Below are 25589 nucleotides of genomic sequence, written 5' to 3'. Positions count from 1 at the left end.
ATACAAGTATAATTTTTATATTTTCATGCAAAATGTCTATTAAAATGGTTCTTTGAAATTTTATTAATACATTCTTAAAATATTATCATTAAGCTTTACTTTCTCCCATGAAAAAAAAACAAAACTAAAATTCAGACTCGTGTAAGTGTAAACTTTTAAGGAATGTTTATATAAACGTAAAGAATTGTTTTATATTCAAATAAAAGTTGCAATAACTTTTCCACAATACACATTACATATAGCCTATTGTCACGTTAAATGGCTTAAAAATAGAGAGTTGAAATTTTTTAATCGTGATTGTTATTCATTGGATGGATTTTATGTAAAGATTATTTTAGATTAAATTTTATTATTAGCTTCAGCCGTTACAGGTTGGTGCTCAATTTCAGTACCTTCCAACGTTTACGTTCCTGACTAATATAGGTAGAACAACTAAATTAAAAGGGAAATATGGTGATCATGTCAAAAATCGGATATCGGGTTGTTTGAAAATCGTTACGTTAACTAAACGTTTAACTTAACATCGACGTTTAGATAATATTATATTTTATAATCTTCTTAATACTTGTATGACATAATAAAGTGTTTTGTTGTGATAAGCTTAACGTCATAACTTTTTGTAAAAAATATTTATTAACGTCTGCAACGTAGACTTAGCAAATTAATGATTTGCAAAGGTCCTTGAATGCAGTAAAGTTTTTTCTTTATTTTGACCTTTATTGAAGGGGGTGTTAGACGTAGCGATAACTTTATTCGGCAAATTTATTAAGTTTAACCTATATATGAATATTTTTAGAAAACGTTTCTTAAAATTGATTCCCCACCTCAAAAAAATATTTATATTTTTCTTCCTTTTTTGACTCTAACGTTTTTGATTTTTATTATTAGCAGCCGGGAAAGTCGTGCAATACTTTGCCAGCTTTTTTATGAATTTTATATGAAAATAATTTTTTTTGTATGAAAAATGCCAATCCGAACGGGATTTTATGTATGAAAGAGATGGCCAAGTTGGTATTACAAGAAAAATAATTTTTCCTTCATTCTGTTTATAAATATTCTTGCTCGATGTTTAACTTAATTAAAACTTGTTTTGAAGTTGTACATACCTTTTTAACCGTATCCGTTGTTCTATAATGTTCTAATACCAATGCAATACCGTCATTTACTGAAGTTATAATTATGAACGAATCTTCATAAAGATGGTATTGAAATTTTATCAAATTCAATTAGAAAAGTTATTACTCAACAAATTTCTGTTTCAATATTCGTGTTTTCTTATATTAATAAGTTTTTACGTGTTTAAGTTTTACCTAACATTGACGTTTAGATCGTATTATATTTTAAAATCTTCTTAATACTTGTATGTCGTAACAAAGTGTTTTGTTGTGAAAGGCTCTTAACGTCAAAACTTTTTATAAAAATTATTTATTAACGTCTGTAACGTTTTTTTTTTTTTTTCTCTCTCTTCAGTCATTTGACTGGTTTGATGCAGCTCTCCAAGATTCCCTATCTAGTGCTAGTCGTTTCATTTCAGTATACCCTCTACATCCTACATCCCTAACAATTTGTTTTACATATTCCAAACGTGGCCTGCCTACACAATTTTTCCCTTCTACCTGTCCTTCCAAAATTAAAGCGACTATTCCAGGATGCCTTAGTATGTGGCCTATAAGTCTGTCTCTTCTTTTAACTATATTTTTCCAAATGCTTCTTTCTTCATCTATTTGCCGCAATACCTCCTCATTTGTCACTTTATCCACCCATCTGATTTTTAACATTCTCCTATAGCACCACATTTCAAAAGCTTCTAACCTTTTCTTCTCAGATACTCCGATTGTCCAAGTTTCACTTCCATATAAAGCGACACTCCAAACATACACTTTCAAAAATCTTTTCCTGACATTTAAATTAATTTTTGATGTAAACAACTTATATTTCTTACTGAAGGCTCGTTTAGCTTGTGCTATTCGGCATTTTATATTGCTCCTGCTTCGTCCATCTTTAGTAATTCTACTTCCCAAATAACAAAATTCTTCTACCTCCATAATCTTTTCTCCTCCTATTTTCACATTCAGTGGTCCATCTTTGTTATTTCTCCTACATTTCATTACTTTTGTTTTGTTCTTGTTTATTTTCATGCGATAGTTCTTGCGTAGGACTTCATCTATGCCGTTCATTGTTTCTTCTAAATCCTTTTTGTTCTCGGCTAGAATTACTATATCATCAGCAAATCGTAGCATCTTTATCTTTTCACCTTGTACTGTTACTCCGAATCTAAATTGTTCTTTAACATCATTAACTGCTAGTTCCATGTAAAGATTAAAAAGTAACGGAGATAGAGAACATCCTTGTCGGACTCCCTTTCTTATTATGGCTTCTTTCTTATGTTCTTCAATTGCTACTGTTGCTGTTTGGTTCCTGTACATGTTAGCAATTGTTCTTCTATCTCTGTATTTGAACCCTAATTTTTTTAAAATGCTGAACATTTTATTCCAGTCTACGTTATCGAATGCCTTTTCTAGGTCTATAAACGCCAAGTATGTTGGTTTGTTTTTCTTTAATCTTCATTCTACTATTAATCTGAGGCATAAGATTGCTTCCCTTGTCCCTATACTTTTCCTGAAACCAAATTGGTCTTCTCCTAACACTTCCTCCACTCTCCTCTCAATTCTTCTGTATAGAATTCTAGTTAAGATTTTTGATGCATGACTAGTTAAACTAATTGTTCTGTATTCTTCACATTTATCTGCCCCTGATTTCTTTGGTATCATTACTATAACACTTTTTTTGAAGTCTGACGGAAATTCCCCTTTTTCATAAATATTACATACCAGTTTGTATAATCTATCAATCGCCTCCTCCCCTGCACTGCGCAGTAATTCTACAGGTATTCCGTCTATTCCAGGAGCCTTTCTGCCATTTAAATCTTTTAATGCTCTCTTAAATTCAGATCTCAGTATTGTTTCTCCCATTTCATCCTCCTCAACTTCCTCTTCTTCCTCTATAAAACCATTTTCTAATTCATTTCCTCCGTATAACTCTTCAATATATTCCACCCATCTATCGACTTTACCTTTCGTATTATATATAGGTGTACCATCTTTGTTTAACACATTATTACATTTTAATTTATGTACCCCAAAATTTTCCTTAACTTTCCTGTATGCTCCGTCTATTTTACCAATGTTCATTTCTCTTTCCACTTCTGAACACTTTTCTTTAATCCACTCTTCTTTCGCCAGTTTACACTTCCTGTTTATAGCATTTCTTAATTGCCGATAGTTCCTTTTACTTTCTTCATCACTAGCATTCTTATATTTTCTACGTTCATCCATCAGCTGCAATATATCGTCTGAAACCCAAGGTTTTCTACCGGTTCTCTTTATTCCGCCTAAGTTTGCTTCTGCTGATTTAAGAATTTCCTTTTTAATATTCTCCCATTCTTCTTCTACATTTTCTATCTTATCTTTTTTACTCAGACCTCTTGCGATGTCCTCCTCAAAAATCTTCTTTACCTCCTCTTCCTCAAGCTTCTCTAAATTCCACCGATTCATCTGACACCTTTTCTTCAGGTTTTTAAACCCCAATCTACATTTCATTATCACCAAATTATGGTCGCTATCAATGTCTGCTCCAGGGTAAGTTTTGCAGTCCACGAGTTGATTTCTAAATCTTTGCTTAACCATGATATAATCTATTTGATACCTTGCAGTATCGCCTGGCTTTTTCCAAGTGTATATTCTTCTATTATGATTTTTAAATTGGGTGTTGGCAATTACTAAATTATACTTCGCGCAAAACTCTATAAGTCGGTCCCCTCTTTCATTCCTTTTGCCCAGCCCGTATTCACCCACTATATTTCCTTCCTTGCCTTTTCCAATGCTTGCATTCCAATCTCCAACTATTATTAAATTTTCATCTCCTTTTACGTGTTTAATTGCTTCATCAATCTCTTCGTATACACATTCTACCTCATCATCATCATGGGCGCTTGTAGGCATATAGACGTTAACAATCGTTGTCGGTTTAGGTTTTGAATTTATCCTTATTACAATGACTCTATCGCTATGCGTCTTGAAATACTCCACTCTCCTCCCTATTTTCTTGTTCATCACAAAACCTACTCCTGCCTGCCCATTATTTGACGCTGAGTTAATTACTCTAAAGTCACCCGACCAAAAGTCGCCTTCCTCTTCCCACCGAACCTCACTAATTCCTACTATATCCACGTTTACCCTATCCATTTCCCTTTTTAAATTCTCTAGCCTACCAACCTTTTTTAAGCTTCTAACATTCCACGCTCCGACTCGTAGAATGTTATTTTTTACTTTTCTGGTGACCCCTTCCTTAGTAGTCCCCACCCGGAGATCCGAACGGGGGACTATTTTACCTCCGGAATATTTTACCAAGGAAGGCGCCTCCATTATTACTTTTGAAAATGCAGAGCCACATTTTCTTGGAAAAAAAAACAGCTGTAGTTTTCCATTGCTTTCAGCTGCGCAGTACTCAGAGGACTGAGTGATGTTGATATGGCCGTTTAAGTCATTGTGACTTACGCCCCTAACAACTACTGAAAGAGCTGCTGCCCTCTTTCAGGAATCATTCCTTAGTCTGGCTCTCAACAGATACCTCTCCGATATGGTTGCACCTTCGGTCCAGCTACTCTGTATCCCTGAGCACTCAAGCCCCCTCACCAACGGCAAGGTCTCATGATTCATAGAGGAGGTCTGTAACGTTAGGCTTTGCAAATTGGAAACCATGGATCAAGGTAAAACGATATATTCACAAAATATAATACTTATTTTTTTTAAATTTATGTGATAATTTTATTTGTCTTATAATACGATCGGATTTACGCTTTCCATTCTGTTATTATGACAGTCTTACCACAATTTTTTGTATGTCTATCTCAACCACTTTCTAAAGTTAAGAAAAAATCTTTAAATCTTAAGAGAAAACAAAATCCAAAGCTGCCTTTTGTGAAAACTTTTTATAGCTTATACATTCATTACTGTTTATAGACATGACCATGACATTTTTTTATTACGGTTATTAGATATTTCACATTAAAACAAAATGTGATCTAAGATCGTTTTTGAAGTATGCAAAGTGTATAAAAAGCTGTTACACTACGTTTACACAAGTAAACAAGGTAAATTTACCGTTTAACCTTGATACAGAGTGTAGAGTGATAATTTTTTAGTGTATTCCTGGCCGTTAAAATAGCAATATAGTAAATCAATTACAGTGGATTGTGGTAAATTGCACTGAAAAGATATGATGAAAATTGTTCATGTCAGACTTTTGAATACATCTGATGTAAGAAGGATGGCTCAGATGTTTTACTTAGTTCTTCAATTTTCTGACAAATTACGCTGTCATACGATTCTACTTTTTTATTAACTTTTCGAAGAAAAGGTACAGTGTACATTCAGTCAAATGTTGGGAGTGTGGGGGGGGGGCTGAAAATGAATTTCCTTTACATTCTGAGATATGAGGAGTTCGAAAATACCACTTACGTATAGTTTTCTGACTGGGTAAATCTTAAAAACTACTAGGTCAGTTTCATTTATATTTAGATATGCTGTATTAGTGCATCTCAAGTTGTGCGTGTGAATGTTTGGTGAAGACTGGTTAAGTCGTTCTTGAGTTAAGCTCAATTTAAGGTAAAAAAACTTGAGCAGGGTAATTTAAATAAATTAACGAAAAGTCAGTCTTCTTGCGCAGAACAGCGAAATTTTGTAAGAAATATGGGAAAATAATTTTTGTTTAGATTATACTACGACGTAGGTGATTTATTAAATATTTTATTTATTTAATATTATTATCATTAGATGAATATTACAAGAAATTTATTTCGAATTTCATCGACTTGCTCTAGATATTATTGTGTAATCTAATATTTCATTTACGTTACCGAAAAGATATTAACCTTTAGTGAACGAGAAAGACGCCATTACTATAAATCATCTTACATTTTATGAAAAAGCGAATTAAAAATTTGCGAAATAAAAAATTTAAATATAACAGCATAGTGTACAACATAATAAATAACAGTAACATTGAAAGGAGTTATCAGATAGATGAAAAAAGATTTTAGAAAGTAAAACGCAAAACGGTCAGTGCTGCGCCAGAAAGCTTTTAAGGATGCAAGGATCTAAACAGTATATTGTCAGTTTAGTTCAAATAATTGCCCTATAATATTTTTTATACTAACAAAAAATTATTTTTATTAAATTCTTGATCTAATAAAAAGAAATGCGTACAATTTTCGTTGCAAAAATCATCCCAAATTCTTTTGATTACTAGTCTTCATGATCATGACGTGATTTAAAATTTTAGTTTAAAACTGATAAAGGAAAAAATTCGTCCTGCATAGCTCATAAAGATATATAATTTTAAGCTGCAACGTAACATTATTTTTTTTTGTTTTTGGTTTTGTTGTTGCATTCTGCTTACCACGAAATAAAAAATATAATTTTTTATTATGTGAAACCATATAAAATTTTGTAAAAAAATGTTTCAAAGCTGTAAAAAACATTTAACATAAAATCTGTTTTGATTTGCCATTATAAAAGTTTACATTTTTAAATAATTCACATTGCTGACTATCACAGATAGAAACAATCAATATGCAAATATATAGTTTCATGTGTATGTGTGTGTTTATATTATTCTTATAGCAATATCATCAATCCACAAGTTTATAGCTGGAAGGGTTATAATTAATACAATAGATTGTGAAATAATTGATGATTAGAGTAAGCAACAGATTTACCAACATTAATGTCAATGATAAAAGACTGATAACTAACGTCAAAAAAATATACGATAAAAGTTTTTTTTCTTATATTATATTAACAAAAAATAATATAGTAATAATCAGGGACATGGATAAACTGTACAAAAGTTTAGAAGTTAAAAACTTCTAAAACTTTCATAATTATTTTATTTTTAAACATCTAAACATTGTCATTTTATTTTTTTTACTATTTCTTTCAGTTAAATAAGAGCCCATTACACTCCTACCTGGATAATTTCTTATTGATTTACATACAAAATATTGCTTGTTTGTTGTAAATACAGCATTTTTATTTAATATATTAATGTGTAATATATTTTCATGTTCAATTTTGTTACTTAATGCTATTTATCTAAATATTTCTTATGACTGATATGTATAAAACATCTGAAGTATGAATATCACCAGTGAAAGTTTTCTATAAAATTAATGATGTTTTGCTACACAGTCAATCTCAATGATGAACAGAATCATGATGTTATTTTTAGTGTTGACTATCATCTGCATTTCATTGGACTTGAAATATAAATGTATAAAAGCATATTTGGCTCAGTGAAAAAGGCAAATGAGACTATTTTAATTGTCAGTTTTCATAGTAAGGACAGAATACAATAATTCTACCTATTTCTTTATAATTAATTTTGTGTTTTGCAGCTCTATTTTGACCAAGCTGGATCTATCTGAATAAAATATTTATTTATAGCGTGATTGTTTGAGTAACTGTACCTTTCATTCTTTCATTTTCCTGTTTAGCCTCCGGTAACTACCGTTTAGATAATTCTTCAGAGGATGAATGAGGATGATATGTATGAGTGTAAATGAAGTGTAGTCTTGTACATTCTCAGTTCGACCGTTCCTGAGATGTGTGGTTAATTGAAACCCAACCACCAAAGAACACCGGTATCCACTATCTAGTATTCAAATCAGTGTAAAAATAACTAGCTTTACTAGGACTTGAATGCTGGAACTCTCAATTTCCAAATCAGCTGATTTGGGAAGACACGTTAACCACTAGACCAACCCGGTGGATTTGAGTAACTGTACCTAAATGCACCTTTCTGTGCTCAGAACTTATGCTGCTGGATCATTAATGTCTTTCAATAAATAGCTTGTTAGTGTGATCAATTAAATTTTTATTAATGGAATATTACAAGTGATATATAAAATAACATTAATAATCTTTGTTTGTAATCTCAACAAGTTTAACAATATAATTGTAAATACGTATTACAAAAGTAAGATAATCTAAGAAGTTGTATAATAACATGATTATTGAAGAAAGGTTGCAGCTAATAACATGAAATAAATCATTTTAAATTTATATTATACATTATATAAATATCAGAAAAAAAATTAATTATACATGTTGCTTACAGTTAAATTATTGAATCAATAGTTTCAAATTATGTTCACATTGGTTGTACTTAATAATAAATAGTAATGAATAATCATAAACATAGAGCTTGGATATATACGTTTCTTATCAGCAATATTTCCATTCCAACAAGTAAGTACGTATATACCTTAAAAATCATTTTTCTACTAAATCAAGTAATCTATACTGTTTATTGTACCTAACTCATATCGATATTAGGATTTCTTTAAAAGTGTTATTTATAAGTCTTTATAATGTCCAGGTGTATTCATTGGCGAGCATCTCACTGCAATGAAGGTCTAGTGTAAATCTGGTATTCCAACCAGTTATTGTATCTAATTTATATAGATATTAGAATTTCATTAAAAGCATTGTTCATGAGTCCTTATGACATCCAGGTATATTCATTGGCGAGCATCTCACTCCAATGAAGATTTAGTGTAAATAATGCATAAATATTAGAAATCTATTCTGATTGGGATCAATAATCCGCTATAATGAACGTTGATTGGATCGATAATCTGTTACAATGAGCATAAGTGTATGTTGTATGTACGTACATGTTTGTGTTGTATGTATATATGTATGTACACATGTTGTGCGTGTTTATCAGTCTGTAAATCGTTTAAAAGTGTAGAGCAATATGAACATGATGTAATAGTTAACATTGATATGCATCTAGCTTGTAACAATAATACATTAATTAACAAATTAAATCATAACACGAGACTACAATTATAACACGAAATCACAATAATAACATAGATGTATTAAATAAAACAATATATCTTGAAAATATCATCATTTAAATTATCTAATTATTTATTTAAATAATAAAATTTATGTTAATCTTTAAAAGTTGGTAAAAAACATAATTTATGTACAGGTCTCATTAGTGAACTAATTAGCTGTATATAAATCTACAACTCTGACTAAATTGTCAGAACCCAGATAAACCTGGGTTACAACTCCATGCTTCCAATGCATGGGTGAAGTATTTTCATTGGTGATCAGAACTAGATGCAACTGAAAGGTTACATGTGGGAAAATGCCATTTGTTGTGTTGTTGAAGATAGTGAATTGTCCTTTGACCATCATTTCCAAACGGAATGCATACATTTTTGGAGCCGTTGCAATCAATCTAATCGCTTAATTTCAACCCTTTGATAATAGGGTTCAGGGAAAGATGTGAGAGGGCATCCAGTAAGAAAATGTCCCAGTGAAAGTGGTCTTATAGTCTGTGAAAATAGCAAAAATAAGGTGGGAGTTAAGACAAAACCTCAATTTGTGTCAACACTATAAAATTCCTCAAAGTTGAGAATTGTTTTTACTGTTACATGACATATATGATATTTGACACTTTTGATTGCACTTTCCCATAAACCATAAAAATGAGGACATGAAGGAGGAATAAATTACCAAGTAGTCCCTTGTTATGTTGAAAAGGTTTGAAATATTTGTTTTAAATTTGTCTGACTTTAAACATTGGTAAAAGTTGTAAAATATGGTAAAGTTGGTAAAATATTTCTAGCAGAATAAAAGTTACGTCACCATTATCAGAAAATATTTTAGCAGTTATACCTCTGCGTGAAATGAATCTTTTAAAGGTGGACATAAATGATTGTAAAGTCAAATCAGAAACAAACTCTAAATGAAGGTAATTAACAAAGTTTTTGGGATTGAGTTTATGCATCAAACGTAAAGCAAGTTAAACACTTATGAATGATTGACGAAATGATTCTTTTTGCATTTATTATCCAGTATCTCTGTCGCAACGAATGATGTGTTAATATTGTGTTTTAATTAGAGTATAATCTAATTCCTTAGTGGTTAGAGTACTAAAGTTACGTTCAGACAGCTTTGATTTAATATTGTGAATGAATCTGAAACAGAAGTTCATAATAAAGCATGAAAAAATACATAAAACATTAGATATACATAAATTTAATATAGTTTTACGTTTTTCTAATAAACATTCAGGATTTAAATTACAATCATTACATATATTACGATCCGTTGGCCAGTGGGAAGAAGATAATAATAGCCAAGGAGGACCATGCCACCACAGTGACATATCAAGTAATTTGCTTGGTGAGCAACCTCTAACTAATATGTCTGCTGGATTATCAGAGAATTTGATGTAATGCCAATTGGTAATTGAAGTGTTTTGTTGAGTTTCAAAAACTCTGTTACCTACAAATACTTTCCAACTCGAAGAATGTACATGAATCCAGCAAGTTCTATTGTGGAATCTATGTGTAAGAGTATCTCATCAAAATGTACCTTTAACTCAGTAGATACCTTCATGAATAAAAGTGAAAGTAGTAAACAACTATGATTTGTATTAAAGGGGATAGTTTTGATTTAGGATACACTAGATTAGGTTGGCGAATAAGATGCATATATAAAAGCAACAACTGCAGCCTTTAATAGAGGCATCAGAAAACCCATGTAATTGAATAGAATGAATTTTACTATTATCATTAAAATGAATGGATCTACTTATCTTAAATTACTCAATTAAATGTAATTTGATTAAACAGTGAAAGACATTGTATTATTAATGGTTTGGGTAATATTTCGTCCCAGTCAATTCTGAGTTGTCATAATGATTGCATCAACTGTTTGTATAAAAATATAATAGGGCCAATAAGTCCTAAAGGATCATAGATGCCTACTATGATGGAAAGAATATTCCTTCTGGTTTAAATTTTAGAATTATAATGAGCGATTTGTAAATTTAGTGTATCTGACATATTGCAATTATTAGAATACCATTTGTGTTGTGAAAACCCATACTGTTGTAATAATTTGGAGATATCGTCCTTTAGTTGAATAACTTCATTTAACTGAACTGGCAATGAGATCAACATAGAAATCATATTTCACATAGGAATCCCTAAAAGGGATGGAAAAAGAAAGAAATAAGAATTACAAAAAAGGTAATACACCTTTAATAGGAAGGAAAACACAAATGAAGGAGAATGAAATTAATGGAAGTGAAGATAACTAAAGAGACGATAGAAAAAATTAACAAAAGTATAAAGAAAATTTCCTGCATCTTGGTTAAAGATAGAATATGTAAGAACAGATTCTTTACATAAAACCAAATTGAGTTATTCAAATTTAAAATAAAAAAAACTCTTTAATAGATTCCATGAGATAAATTATATTATTTTTTCAGTTATACCAATTTCAAAAGGTTTAAAATTCAATAGTATAATTAAATTAAAGTCAGTAAAACTGACAAAAATAATCAATACAAGAGAGGGGGCAAAATTGAAACTAAGTTCCAGTTGTTAACAAAAGTAAAAGAAGGCAATTAAGAAAAACTGAACAAACAATAAATTATAATGAGATAAAAATTAGAAAGAACAAAAATATATTATCACATAGGAAATTAGCATATAAATGAAAAAAGAAATATACTACAGTAGTTCGTAATCAACTAAGCAGTAGATGAAGTAAAACAGTGAAGCTAAAGTGATATTACAAAGTTTTTTTTTACTCTAACAGTCTTTTTTAATTAGTTTTTAAGTCAATAATACATAAAACAAGGAACTTTTAAAATTACTCTTAGAATATAATAAATAGAGACCGGATTTTATGCAACATGAATGAAAAATGCTTAAAATATGCATGATTATTGTCAAAATATGCAACATTAAATAATAAAAAAATAGTAATTTTTAATTTTTTTATTTCAAAATCAGAATACAGTTAGCAAGTAGTAGTTTAACATATTGATAAATTTGATAATTAACAGTTACTTAACATTTTGTTAGTTTTGTAAACGTAAAATATCAGATACTTTTCTAAATGTTCAGTTGTAAAATTGTGGCAAAATATTTTTATGTGTAAAAGTATCATTCCTCATCCACTGAGGTAACTGGGCAGTAATTGAATTTGGGTGCTTCGTTAACACTTATTGTTTATGGCAAAAGTTCCCCTGCCCCATTAATAAAACTATCAATTTGACATAAAGGTTAAAAGCCTGGTTTATTGTTCAAAATGTTTTCAAATTTTTTTTAAGTTTACATGGGAATACCTCTAGCAATGCAGAGTTCATTTTATGGATTTCATTCATTAACCAAATACATTCAGTCAACAACAAACCTTGAGTTTCAAGCTTTTTAATACTCACAGGTGTGTGGATAAAATGAGTGCTAATCACAGCTATGTTTTTTGGATAATTTCATAAGAAAGCTACCTATTGTAATGGGTACCATGATTCATCTTCTGGAACCATATATTCCCGTTTCATATCCCCCAGACTCCAAAACCACTATCAGTTCAAAAGCTTATACATACATTTATATATATATATATATTTCACTTTCTTGTGGAGACAATAACTACCGTAATTTTGCGCCAATCCCTTTCAAATTGATACATAAAATATGACGACCTAAAATCTTGGTCAAGTTTGTTAATGGTCAAAATGGGATCATGGGGGTGAAAATGGAGGGGCTATTTCAAAAAAATATATTTTGCTATAACTTTCTTATTAAGTAAAATATCAAAATCGTTTAAAGTTCCTACTATTCTTTGGATAAGGACCTAAAACATATATAAGTAATTTTTTTTTATATCACCTTTCTATCAGCTTTCCTATTCTGATTAGATAGTTTGTGAAGTAATCTTTCCATCTTTAAGAACATATGTTATGTTATAGGCTGTCATTTTCACTTTGTAGATTGTAAAAACCTCATTCATCCAGTTCAAGGTATCTTTTTGCAAACTTCCTTTTATACTTTCTTATCCTTACCTGATCTTCTAGTTTAGCTTACTGACTGTACGCTTTCAGTTTTTTAGTGCAGCCGTTGATACATTTAGCAATACCTCGTGTTCATTTTTATAAGAAACGTCTCGGTTTGAAATCGATAGTTCTATCTATTATATTGTTATATAGCTGTCGATTAATTAATTTAATATACTTACCCATCGATAGTTCCCCTGTTCGGTAAATTTTCACCACATGTTAAACTTGAGGGTTCTGTTGAACCGCTCAACTGCTGACTGACGCTTTTTTAACGGAATAGGTTGAATAATGATTAATGATAAACTTAGAAAGCAAAGCTTTCATCTTTGAGTTGAACCACTCACCGCCATCGTCCGTCAGAAAATTTTTCATTTCATATTTTTTAAATACAGGTTCAATGACTTTTACAACATCATCAGCTTTTTTACTCTTTCACGGGAAAGCAAAAGCATATTTATAAGCGTAAGTATATATCTGAATCTCCTGTTCACCCTAGAATACTGTTGCATTTCTACTAGATCTGCCTGGTACAAATCGTCTATTCCCTTCAATTCGACAGATCTAGTTGGGAAATTTCTGTGAGCTTGCTTGTGAAGTTCTTTTGCAATTTCCTGTTTCACACTCATTGTTGAATGAATGTGTACTACCATAAAAATCAACTTGTACATGATATAAATATAACAGGAAAAAAGAAAAAAACAAAATACACTTTATTTCTGAACTGTATTCTTTTTAACAATAAAAAACTAAATAATACTGCCATTCATTTAGTACAGAGCGTTATTCATTAAGTGAAATTAAATGTTAAAGTTTTAACTCTACTACACCGTTCTCTACGCCTAAATATGTATGTCTGTTTAATATGCTTATTTTCGATCTTGGAAATCTACTCAAGGATGACGGTTAGATGTTCGAGTGAAAGTATTCATCTGCCCGTAATATAACCAATGATCCAAGACTTGCTAATCAAGTCCTCTCCATCTGCCGACGACAATGACGATACAGATGAACATTCTAACGATGTTTTATGCATTTCCTCTCCTTCGCTGGACGAGGATTTGATTCTAAACAGCGGCATCTAATGGATTTCACTGCACAATGGCACCTGAAACAATAAATAATAAATAATAATTGAAGAATATATACTTTGCTTGTTTTATTATATACTACTAAATAAGATCTCATTTCTTACACACCTGTTACCGTGTACACGGCCGTTCACTTCTGGACAGCCCGGAGAAAACCTTTTGTGCTCGTGCAATGGAATTTCATCAGTGCCTCACTCGAAAACCTCTACATGACAATTGAGACAAGTAACACACACTGTCCACTATGCCAGTAAAATAAAAACCGGCTTTCACCATACACTCCGCTTTCGAAAAGCGTTTCTTCCAGCAATGAAAGGTGCTCATCAATAATTCTTCACAAACTATACTCTCTTTAAAAAATCTATAACATCTATACAATTCATCAGCAATTTTACAAATACTGTTAAATATTTTATGATTAATTGAACAATGTAATAAAATAGTTTTACTGGAAATATTCCATACACATTCCTTACATGATATTAATTTTTTTCCATTTTCACCACGGATTAATCCACATTCGTTAACAAGCTTAAGAGGAAGTGCGTTAAATCTTCTGCTTAGTGTTGCAAATGGGACAAACATTTTTCAAATTAATACTTTTTTTTTTTGGTTCGATTTACCTCCAGGTCCGCACCCAAGCAATTCATTCCGCAGAGGATGAGATGAATGTTTTGTAGCGTGTGTGAAAAATACCATGCCTGACCGGGATTCGAACCCTGGACCTCCGGGTGAAAGGCCGAGACGCTACCACTCGCGCCACAGAGGCCGGCTTCAAATTAATACTGCCAAGACGTTTACACACTCCATAAAGTTTTATATCAAATTCTGTTTTCCAGTTCCTTTTTAAATGCTTGCAATCTGCTGTTTAATTCGTCTATTGTATACTTGTTCGTTTGCGACATCGATCTGAAACAATCAATAAAACAAAATCACATATATACACTACCGATTTATTCCGAACAATGAAAGTTACTACTTCATTTTTGAATTAAATTACCTTCATTCACCAATTCTGTTCGTTAATACAACACGCTTTCTACAAAATGGACATTGTTTCTCCTTATAACTTGGAGTAGGTATAAATAACGTTAATGCACATGTCTACATGAACAATGTCGCATGGTATAAATACTATCGTGATATTTTACATAACATTCGTCTATTAACTAGCTCTTCGCTAAGATCTATGCAATTTTCATCTTCATCATCAATATCTTTTTAAAGTAAATGTATAACCCATCAGATATTCTAGAGTAGTACTGAAAAGAAACAAAAGAAAACAAAAATGGTAGAATAAAACTCATTTCTATTCATAAAAAACATTTATTATAAAATATAATTAATTCATTACAAATTAAACATTTGGTAGGAAGAACTATTTTTTTCAAACACAAATTGCAAATTGGATGTCCGCAAGGATTTGTAACAAATTTTACACTATTTATCTTACAGAATTTACACAGTAACAAATTTTTTCCTTTTGATATCGGATTATCCCTTATAACATTTATACCCTGCATCAATCACTAAATTTATTAAGCTTGATGTTTTACATGTCGAAGTAGAACATTTACTTCGACCGGTTTACTTCAAAAGGATGATACTACATTCCACTTCATTTCACCAATAAATAATTTCATTTGTTTTACCTCGACAGAAGGTTGGGTCAGCTTCATTGTGACTTTCGATGCTATTTCTAGGAAAGTGCTAAACGTGGGTTCGTACTGAAAAAAAGAAAAAACTTATATGATATTACTAGTAAATAAATAAATATAAATTGAATCTGTAAATGTTAATTACTTTGGTGTCAACCTTAAACTGTGTTGTAACTACGCCTGGTGAAGTAGAAGTTGAAGTTGATGGTTCTACATTTTCATATGAGGTTAACTCTGCAGACGCTGTTCTGCTATTTCTGCTGCAGCTAGCACCAGCCGATCCAATCCATCATTTGTCCAATGAACATGCTCGTCACTAAGTAATTCCGACCTGCCCTCTGTAGCATTTGTTACAGCACTTTCATCGTCATTAACATCAGAGTCGAAAACCAATCTTCTAACGGATGGACTGGACTCGGGCGAACATGGTATATAATTAGAATTTGGTATAGAGGGATTTGCACTGTTGCTGCTGCTGCTGTTGTTCACTATCAGCTTAGAATGCCATTGATGTTGGCGATATATTAATTATAGTTAAATCGTAAGTTTCACAGAAATTATAAAATAAAATAGTAGACTTTTGTAAACATTTTTATGAAAAATTGATTAAAACATCTTCAAAATGCAAAAACAGTCATCATTTTTTTGTTTTTGAGATTAATATCTTAACTTCTATTCCCTAAAAAAGTCAGTTGGATGTTAAAGATGGTGAAGGACATACTAGATTTTTGACTTAAACCTTGATTAATTATAAGTTTATTTCTGTATCGATTTTTTTTTCTCCTCCATCCCGCTACAAGCTATGAGCTATTCTTTATTAAATAAATAGGGATACCACACTTTTCCAAAATTTTCTACAGGATTTGTTTATTTATAAATATGTTTGATGTTTTAAAACTGGGCTTTTTGACATAAGGAATGTTAACCCTATCGGAAGTGTACCAGGTCCCTTAGTAAGAAGGTTGTGTGGATAATTTGGTAACTACCCCATAAATGTTTCACTTATATAAAAAATAAAATTTTGGATAAAAGTGGATTTATCGAAAACATATATTATAATTATAGATATTAAAAAACCCGCAAGGTTGATCTAGAGGTTACTCAAAGCAAAATCAGCTGATTTTTGAAGTCGTGAGTTCTAAGGTTTGAGTCCTTGTAAAGCCAGTTGCTTTTTAATAATTTTGAATACTAGGCTATGGTACTAAATCGTGGATACCAGTGTTCTTTGGTGGTTGGGTTTCAATTAACCATACCTCTCAGGAATGGTCAAACTGAGATTATACAAGAATACACTTCATTTACACTCATACATATCATCCTCATTCTTCCTCTGAAATATTATCTGAAAGGTAATTACCGGAGGCTAAACAGGAAAAAAAAGAAAGAAAAGACTATGGATACTGGTGTTCTTTGATTGTTGGGTTTCAATTAACAACACATCTCAGGAATGGTTGACCTGAGTCTGTTCAGAACTACATTTTTACTGGTTCATTTATGCTTACTTTTGCAGCTGTATGCCTGGCAGGCCAATTGCTGTAATTGCATTACAGCAATACACACACATCTAGATATGACAGCAAGTTGGAAAAACTGTTTGTAATATAAATATATATGTATGTATAAAAATATTTAAAAAATTATTAATAATATATTTTAAAGGTTTTATAAAATAATAACAGTAAATTTTATGAATTTTTTTTTAGAAGTAGTAAGTAAATGTAATTTAAAAAATTCTTCCTATCAGTTGTTAAATAAATAAATAAAATAAAATGGTGTATTAAAGATCAATTTAATATTATTGTAAATGGCAATATAATCATAAAATTTATTAAATGTTTTTCTTGAAATTTAAATAAAAAAAATAATTAAATGTTAATTTTATTTACATATTATTGTTTAGTATTACTGTGATTTACATGTTATTTTAATGATACAACAAAAACAGCATTGTTATAATTACATGGCCTAAATCTTACCGGCTTGTTTATAGAAACATTCATAAAAAAACCTCTTGAAAGAGAAAAAAACAAAATTAAGATGATTAGAAAGAGAAGAAAAATTACAAGAAGTCCTCTTCTCTAATTTTCATCACTCTCACTTAACCATCTGCAATTTTTTATTTTTTTATTACACCCACAGCTTACTAAAAATTAAGTGCGTTTTTTTATTGTTTCCTGTTAAAATTGTTGTAACACTGCAAACAAATATACATATACAGACACACTTAAATTAGGAGGAAACAAATTATTATAAAATTTATTCTTTGCGAAATATTATCTTTTATGATGAGAATAAATGGATAAATGAATAATTTATCTGTAATTACTTAAATTTACTCGTAGAAAAGTGTTCTGGAGCCTTTTTTAAGCAAAATTGTTTTAGTTTTCTACTGATGTTATTTCATTTTTCATAAGATTAAAATTAAACAAAATACAACAATTTAAACAAAATATTGATAAATTCATTGATCTTTTTTCAAAAAAAAACCATATGTTTTACAAAATGGTAAAAAAATTGCAAAAGTTTTCTAAAATCAGTTAAATATAAGGATAAATAATGATAGAAGACGTATTTTTACATAAATCTACAAATTAGCATAAAAATAAGTTTTCATTGAATTTTTATGACAATTTGTTTGTAGTGTCAGATTTTTGTCTTTACGAAATATACTAACATTTACTTCCTAAAATTCATTGAAAAATTAAAGTTTTTGAAAAACCATCTCTGCCGTCTTGTACATATTTTACCTTAAAAATAACAATTAAAATTTTGAAAAAATAACAGTGATTGGCTTTGGCGTTAGTCAAAGTACCAAAACACGCTTTATCTAAAAAGCAATTTTCAAATGTTGATAAATAAACAATTAAATAAAATGTAGATATCCCTTATAGAATGAATTGGTAGTAAGCTCAAGAACAGAATGCTATGAGGGTTATTTTTTTTCAAGGTCCGATCGGTCACAAAATTAAAACCACAGTGAAAATAAAAAGTTTTTTATTTGTAATAAGTACTTACACAGTTACACTCTCTACATTGTCGCCACTCCAATTTAGACATTTGTCGTAGCCTGGTACTAACTTTCCAATACCCTCATCATAGAATGGAGCCGCCTGTGTTTTCAGCCATGTTTCTATGCTCGTCTGCAGCTCAATGTCTGTGCCAAAATGTTGTCCTCCTAGCCAGCATTTAATGTGAGCAAAGAGGTGAAATTCGGATGGAGCCAAGTCCGGGCTGTATGGTGGGTGATTAAACACTTCCCAACGAAAACGCTGCAGGAGCTTCTTTGTTACAGCTCAACAAATTGGTTGCTCCACAGTATGCAAAATCTAACGCCCTTACCATTTAATTTTCAACTTTAAAATTTTTTGATTTAACTAAGTTTAATTGCTAAAGGACCTTTTGGCATATCACCATTAATCATATCAACCAGTTCCACTTTCAGTTGTACTAAGTACACTTGCTGCAACACAAAACAAAAAAATGAATGCTACAAAGTAAATTTTTATGATTTTATGTTTAATTTATAAAATAATTTTTATACTAATTGTAATCTTTAACAATCAAATAATTTGTTAAACTGCTGCAGTAATTCTCCTGATTCAGTATTTTCTAATCTTACAAACATTAGTGTTAATATTATTTATGGTGAAGTTTTCCATAGTAATAAATATAATTTACCTTTGGAGATAACATTACCTAAAATTTTATATATCTTATATATCTGACCAATACATACCAGATTATAAAAATATAAATTCTGTAAGATTCAACATTTAATAAATAAGAGTTTGATTCTAAATAATACGAGTAAAAGATAAAATACACATAAAAAAATGGCTCTTCCAACAGAATTTTGTCTTATCATTAGTTACATTCTATTGGCATAAAAATCATTCAAAGGTAAAAGAACTTTGATTATAAAGCGTAGTTTGACATACTTATTCGGGCTTGCGTTCTAATAAACAATTTTCCGTAAGCATGTGGCAACCTGTTGACCTATTCCAAGGTTCTATGTAAACCTGCAGAACTACTTTCAGAGGTACACCTTTAGAAGCATTTAATTTAAAAACAGCATTAGAAATATTCATAAACAGCAAATGAAAAATGGCATAGAAATCTTAAATTGAATATTTTAAAACTAAAATATCACTTCAAAGAACTATTTTTTTTTTAATGAATGGATACGATTAGTTGGTAGAAACAACGTATTCTTGGGTTAAGCTACACTTACCGGTTCCATAACCTAATCTCAGAAAAGGAGTTTCCGGAGCATCAAATGTTGCATAACTCATTTTTACCCACGTTTGGATTGATCTTACAACGTAACGGTGTTTCCATTTTTATAAAAATTCAAGTTAAATAACCTACAATAAAACTAAACAAAAGTTTAAACACGAACTGCCGTTAACAGTGATGCAACAGCAAAAAATGTTTCTTGACTATTTAGATGTTAAATATCGATTTAACTTTTATAAAATAATGAAAATCAGAAGTACACAGAAAAAATTGGACTCGACATAACTAGTAATTTAAGTAATAAGTGGTGATTTTTTTTTTTTTCATTTTATAAACGTACAAACATCATTAAATAATGACGATATTTTAATCATGCTGGTCTTCACTTTATTTACTTTTATATGCATTATAATTTCCTAGATTAAATATAATTTAAAACGAAACAGATTTATGCTAAAACGAAACAAATTTTTCTTTTCTATACATCAAAAATGAAAAATTGTTAACATAAGAATATGCTACTTATCGTCACTAATATCCTTAACATTATTACTACAGTTTTAAATTCACTTAACACTGTTAATTATCGTTACTTGACAATAACTTCCCTAGTTAACTAATACATATTAGTTAATTTGATTAAAAACTCCAGAAACTCTTTTCAACCTTATTTAAAGGATCACTTAAAAACTTAATTTTCATCTTTATTTTTTCAAGTAGATTGTTTACCGATCAGTTAATATTTGTGTTTTATTATCTGTAAATGGCATCGCATGCATCAATCATGCAAAATAAATTATCGTTTCAATAACGAATTGGTAATTCTACCAAACTGATTGAAATGGAAATTGCGAGTTAATTTTTGTTTGCTTAATTTTCCAGAAGAAAGCGCTATGTATAGATTTCTAGCCGTCTAATGATTGTCAGAACGCGGAAGAGATAGGTTTCGTTATTAATACCCGAATAAGTATTCAGTACGATTTTTAAAGGTAAACCAACAGTGAAAGGAGTTTAAAGATTGCTGTACTATATCTTTAAGTATTCAAATTATTTAAAATACTTATCCATAGTGTTTGTATTCTATGATTTTTTCTTTTTAATTTTATTCAATCAACTACAGAAAAAGTACTGATTAACTACAAAAATATGATACTGGTTTTTCGCATATGATTGTATAAATGTTTTAGAACTTTTTTTCCTATTCTGAATAGTAAAATAATTGTTTTCAAGTGATTGTAGTTAAGATATTGTGACGGTGAATGTCTTTCAAATAAATTTTCATAAACTTTTAACGACCAGAGTAATTCAAGATATAAGTTTATCTTACTGTAAAAGTGCTTATCTTAATAAAAATACATTCAGATTATAAAGTGGAAGTTCATTTTTCGATTGGAATAATTTACTAGGAATATATTAAGTCGCAAAAATTTATGATAATATAAAGTTGTGCAGTAATAGCAACTGAAATTGTTGAAATACATTTTATTGTTTTGTAATTGCCATAAATTAATATTCCTTTTTTACAGATACTAATACTACTAATTTTGTTAGGATCTATTTTGGTCTGCAGTTTTGTTTATTTATTTGTCTGCATCTGCCATCAAGATGAGTAAATGTTTCTGAACATTACTATATTACATGATATTGTGTTTCATGGAATTCTGTGTAATGTATAAATTTTCAATGGAACTTAAAATTTTATTTATTAAGTCTTTGTGTCCAGTTCAAACAGGATTACAAACTTTTATACCTTAAAACAACTTTTTATACAAATTTTTGCCTCTAATAAATGAATTAATATTACTTTATTTCATTCACTGAAACATTTCTATTCTAATTTGAAGCCTAATTTACAGATTCAAAAAAATGTCTGTAACATTATCTAAATTGTCAGTTAAACAACAGTTTAATCTTGACAAAATGTTAAAGAATAAAAAATTTTTACATCATTCCATTAAAACATATCAAGATAAATCACTGAAAGTACTTAAAGAAGGGTTACTAAGAAGTAATGCAAAATATAAGGTAATTATTTTTATTATTTATTTCTTATTAGTAGTACAAATATCATACCTGGGTTTTTATAATCGAAACATTTAGCATAGGCACTGTTGTATAACATATATTTTATGGACCCTTAATAATGTAGATGATATTTAGTTTAAAAAATCTTTAAATTCTGATATCCATGTAACTTATTTATTAAGTAGTTTAAAACATGTAATTTCAACATTCTTTAATATTTTATTAAATATTTCATACTTTATTTTTTATTTCAGTGTATGAAATTTATCAGTTTGGGTTATAAATTCAATAATCTATTCAAGATTACTAGATCCATAGGCCCCAAAATCTCTGCTGAATTAGATTAATTTCAGTGTATAAGTAAAATAATATTCTCGCCTTCAATTTAATGAATTTGATGATTTCATACAATGTACTACCTGTTTGAGATTGTTATTTATTACTGTAAAGACAGAAAACTGGCTTTAAAAAAACCACCACCAGTTACTAAAATCAATTTCTTTTTTATTTATTTCTTTTTGTACTGACTGAAGAAGAGATGTAGCACTGTTATAAAATCTTTAAGTTTTACGGTCCAACTAGTTCATTTAGACCAAAAAAATATACGTACATATGCATGTCACACTGATTTTGGCCTTATACCTCAGGATTGTCTGAACCAATTTTCTTCAAATTTAGCCCAAATATTTCTATATATGGTCATTGATCATGTTTATTTACTTATTTTCAGTATTCTTCCTGGGGTGGGGGATATCGTGATAAAATGAATTTTGGAAAATTTGTTACCTGTATTGCATATACAGAGTGTATTATAAAGTTCTTCCAGGACTCTCATAACCTATTTACTCATGAAAATAGGGGAAAAAGTTCATAAAACATGTCTTAAAATAATTCATTTGCAAGTTATGGTTACTGAAAGATTGTGCTCAGAATTCAGCTACCCCTGTGAAATGAGGTCGTACTGAAATTTTAGGACGTTAATTAAAGGGCAGAATTAAAGAAAAGTTAGAAAAATTAGAATTTTATTTATAAACAGTGCATTACTACATTTGTCAGAAAAGTACTTATTTAATGTAAACAAAAACCAAATTATTTTTTTTGTGATGTGAAAAATTTGTAAAAACAAAATTTACTGTTAAAAAAAAATGGAAATTACACAACAAATGTAAAATAAAAATGACATAGATAATTTTTTTATTAATGACAGAAATACAGTAAATTATTTCAAAAATTATTACTGCAGAGTTGACAATACAATAATAACAACAGCTGACACAGGGGTCCAAAATTTTTAAGAATTCAGAAACTGTTTTCTAGTTTTATAATAAACAATCTGTATAAGATATGACTTGATTGGTATATATGGGAAATTCATGCAATATTTGACAACTTTTTTTTTTAATCTGTTAGTCATTCCAGCATAGAATTTTTTACTTTGTTTGCTCTTTATTATCTTTTATAAATTCCTGCTCCTCCTAATTATTTTATTTTTTATTGTTTGTTTTCAGGTTATTATATGTTTTATAATTGCTTACATGTTTTTTTGTTTTTTTTAAATACTTGTATGTGTATAATTTAGGACATAAAACATTTTCTCTTTCTTTTAAATTGTAAATTTATTTATGTTATTATTTTTAAATTTATTAACATCCTTTACATTTAAACCATTTTCAGTTGCTATTTATTTAATTCAGTAATAACTTCTACATAATTTATGAATATATTAACCATACTTTTGGTGGTACATGGGTGAATTGATTTATTATTAATTGTTGTCACTGGTAATATTGGTTGTCAAATATACACACCATCTTAAATTATTTTTGTCCTTCTTTATACCGATAACTAAAAACTGAAACATGTTATTTACTTCTATTTCTAATGTATATTTAATATTTTTATGAAAACTATGTACTTTTTTAAAGAATTATAACATGTTATAAATTAATCTGTTTACTGTATATTATTAACAAAATTTCATCAACATGCTTAATCAATGATCTAGTTCAATTGATAATTTAATGTTGGTGACTGTTATGTTAATGAAGCTGATATCTCAGTTAAAGCACTAAATGCAGAAGAAAAAACAAGGCAGTTAATAGAGAAATTAATTTTATTAATAATTAATTTCTCAGCAGAATTATATTCTGCTGCAAGAATGAAATTTGCTTAACTTTTTATTTATTTTTATTATTTCATATAAGAAAAATAATACATCATTTTTTCATTCTAATTTTAATTAATTACTTTTATTCCAGATTTATGCCTTACAAGGTATTATTAAGCATATCCTTCACCTAAAAACAACAAACAATAAATCTAAGCTATTAAAATTTATTAATAATCTTATTGATGTTGATGTTATGGAAATCATTTGTCAAGTTATGGCTACATTGGATACTAATTTACTTAGGTATGTACTTGAATAAACTAATTAGCCTACTATTTTAGTGTATGTTACATTTCATGTTTTGAAAGAAAAAAATGGTTTTTGTATATTTAAATGTATACTAAATCATTTTAAGTTCTTTAACTCACCATCATACTATGAATAAAAAGTGATTACAAAAAAAAATAGATTTGAAATAAATTGGAAAATGTTACGCATTTATAAATTCAGAGAAGGGAATAAAATATTAGTATTAGTACTGAATTTAAAAAATTGAGCTACAGAACAAAACTGAATCAATAACATCAAAATAAATTACAAAACAGAATTTTTTGTTATAATCGATTGTGAACAGTTTAATTAGTGCCAAAAATAATCTTTCTGCATTAGTATTACCATCAACATTATTTACAAGCACACCAGTTATTGCTAATTAATGACTTTGAGGAGGTGATTCTACATTCTCATTTTTCTCGTGTTTTAAAAATACATTTTATCTTTCAAATTTGTATAACTGTAATATTGTTTTAAGTTAGTTTTATTTTTATTTTTTAAATATTAATTTACTTTTCATTTTTTAATATTTCTACTTAAAATATGGGTAAGTCTTCAAAACACTTTACTCAGAATAACCTGTTCCCATGAAATGTGAATGGAGAATTCAATTGATTGCACCTTGATAAAAATACAAAAATGAATACAGAATAACATTAGGAGATCACTAACTCTATTACAGTTTCCTAATTTAAACTGTGGGCTGAGGTCCTCTAAAATGTGGAAATATATTTTACTTTTTCATCTTAAATTTTCCAAACAGTTTTCTTTAAATTTTCACATGTATTATTTTTGAATGGTTACCATTCAATGGTAATGGTAGTTTTACCATTATGGTAAAACTATTAATACCAAGCAATGGTGACAAAAAAGGAAATATCTTTAAATTATCTATTAATTTTTTCATTAATAAGACTTCCAGGAATTTAATAGAAGAATTTTACAACAGCAGTACTATTGGAACTTCTTATACAGGATAAAAAAGAATTGTCAGATTTGATCAGTATGGTGAAAATTAAATCATAAATAAAAGAAATATTCAGAACTTTTCTACTTATATTTGTCAGTTAAAAATGTTTTGTTTTTTTTTTCATTTAGGAAAAATAAATTATTTTAAATTTATTAATGGGTTTCTAAAACATATTTTTATGTTCTATTGTTTCTTGACAAATAATATATACTGGTGTACACATTATAATC

At 29.2% G+C, this 25589-nt stretch overlaps 1 long non-coding RNA gene across 1 annotated transcript; it reads right to left on the bottom strand.

The window, feature by feature from the left end:
- Positions 1 to 15521: 15521 nt before the first annotated feature.
- On the bottom strand, positions 15522 to 20082 carry LOC142323019 (uncharacterized). Its single transcript, XR_012755999.1, has 3 exons — positions 19917 to 20082; positions 18701 to 19145; positions 15522 to 15754 (listed from the first exon to the last, which is right to left on the bottom strand). It is a non-coding gene; the product is annotated as an uncharacterized LOC142323019 (long non-coding RNA).
- Positions 20083 to 25589: the final 5507 nt, after the last annotated feature.

This window comes from Lycorma delicatula, chromosome 4 (genome assembly GCF_047948215.1).
Source record: "Lycorma delicatula isolate Av1 chromosome 4, ASM4794821v1, whole genome shotgun sequence".
Lineage (NCBI taxonomy): Eukaryota > Metazoa > Arthropoda > Insecta > Hemiptera > Fulgoridae > Lycorma > Lycorma delicatula.
This window is presented reverse-complemented; position numbering and strand designations above follow the sequence as displayed.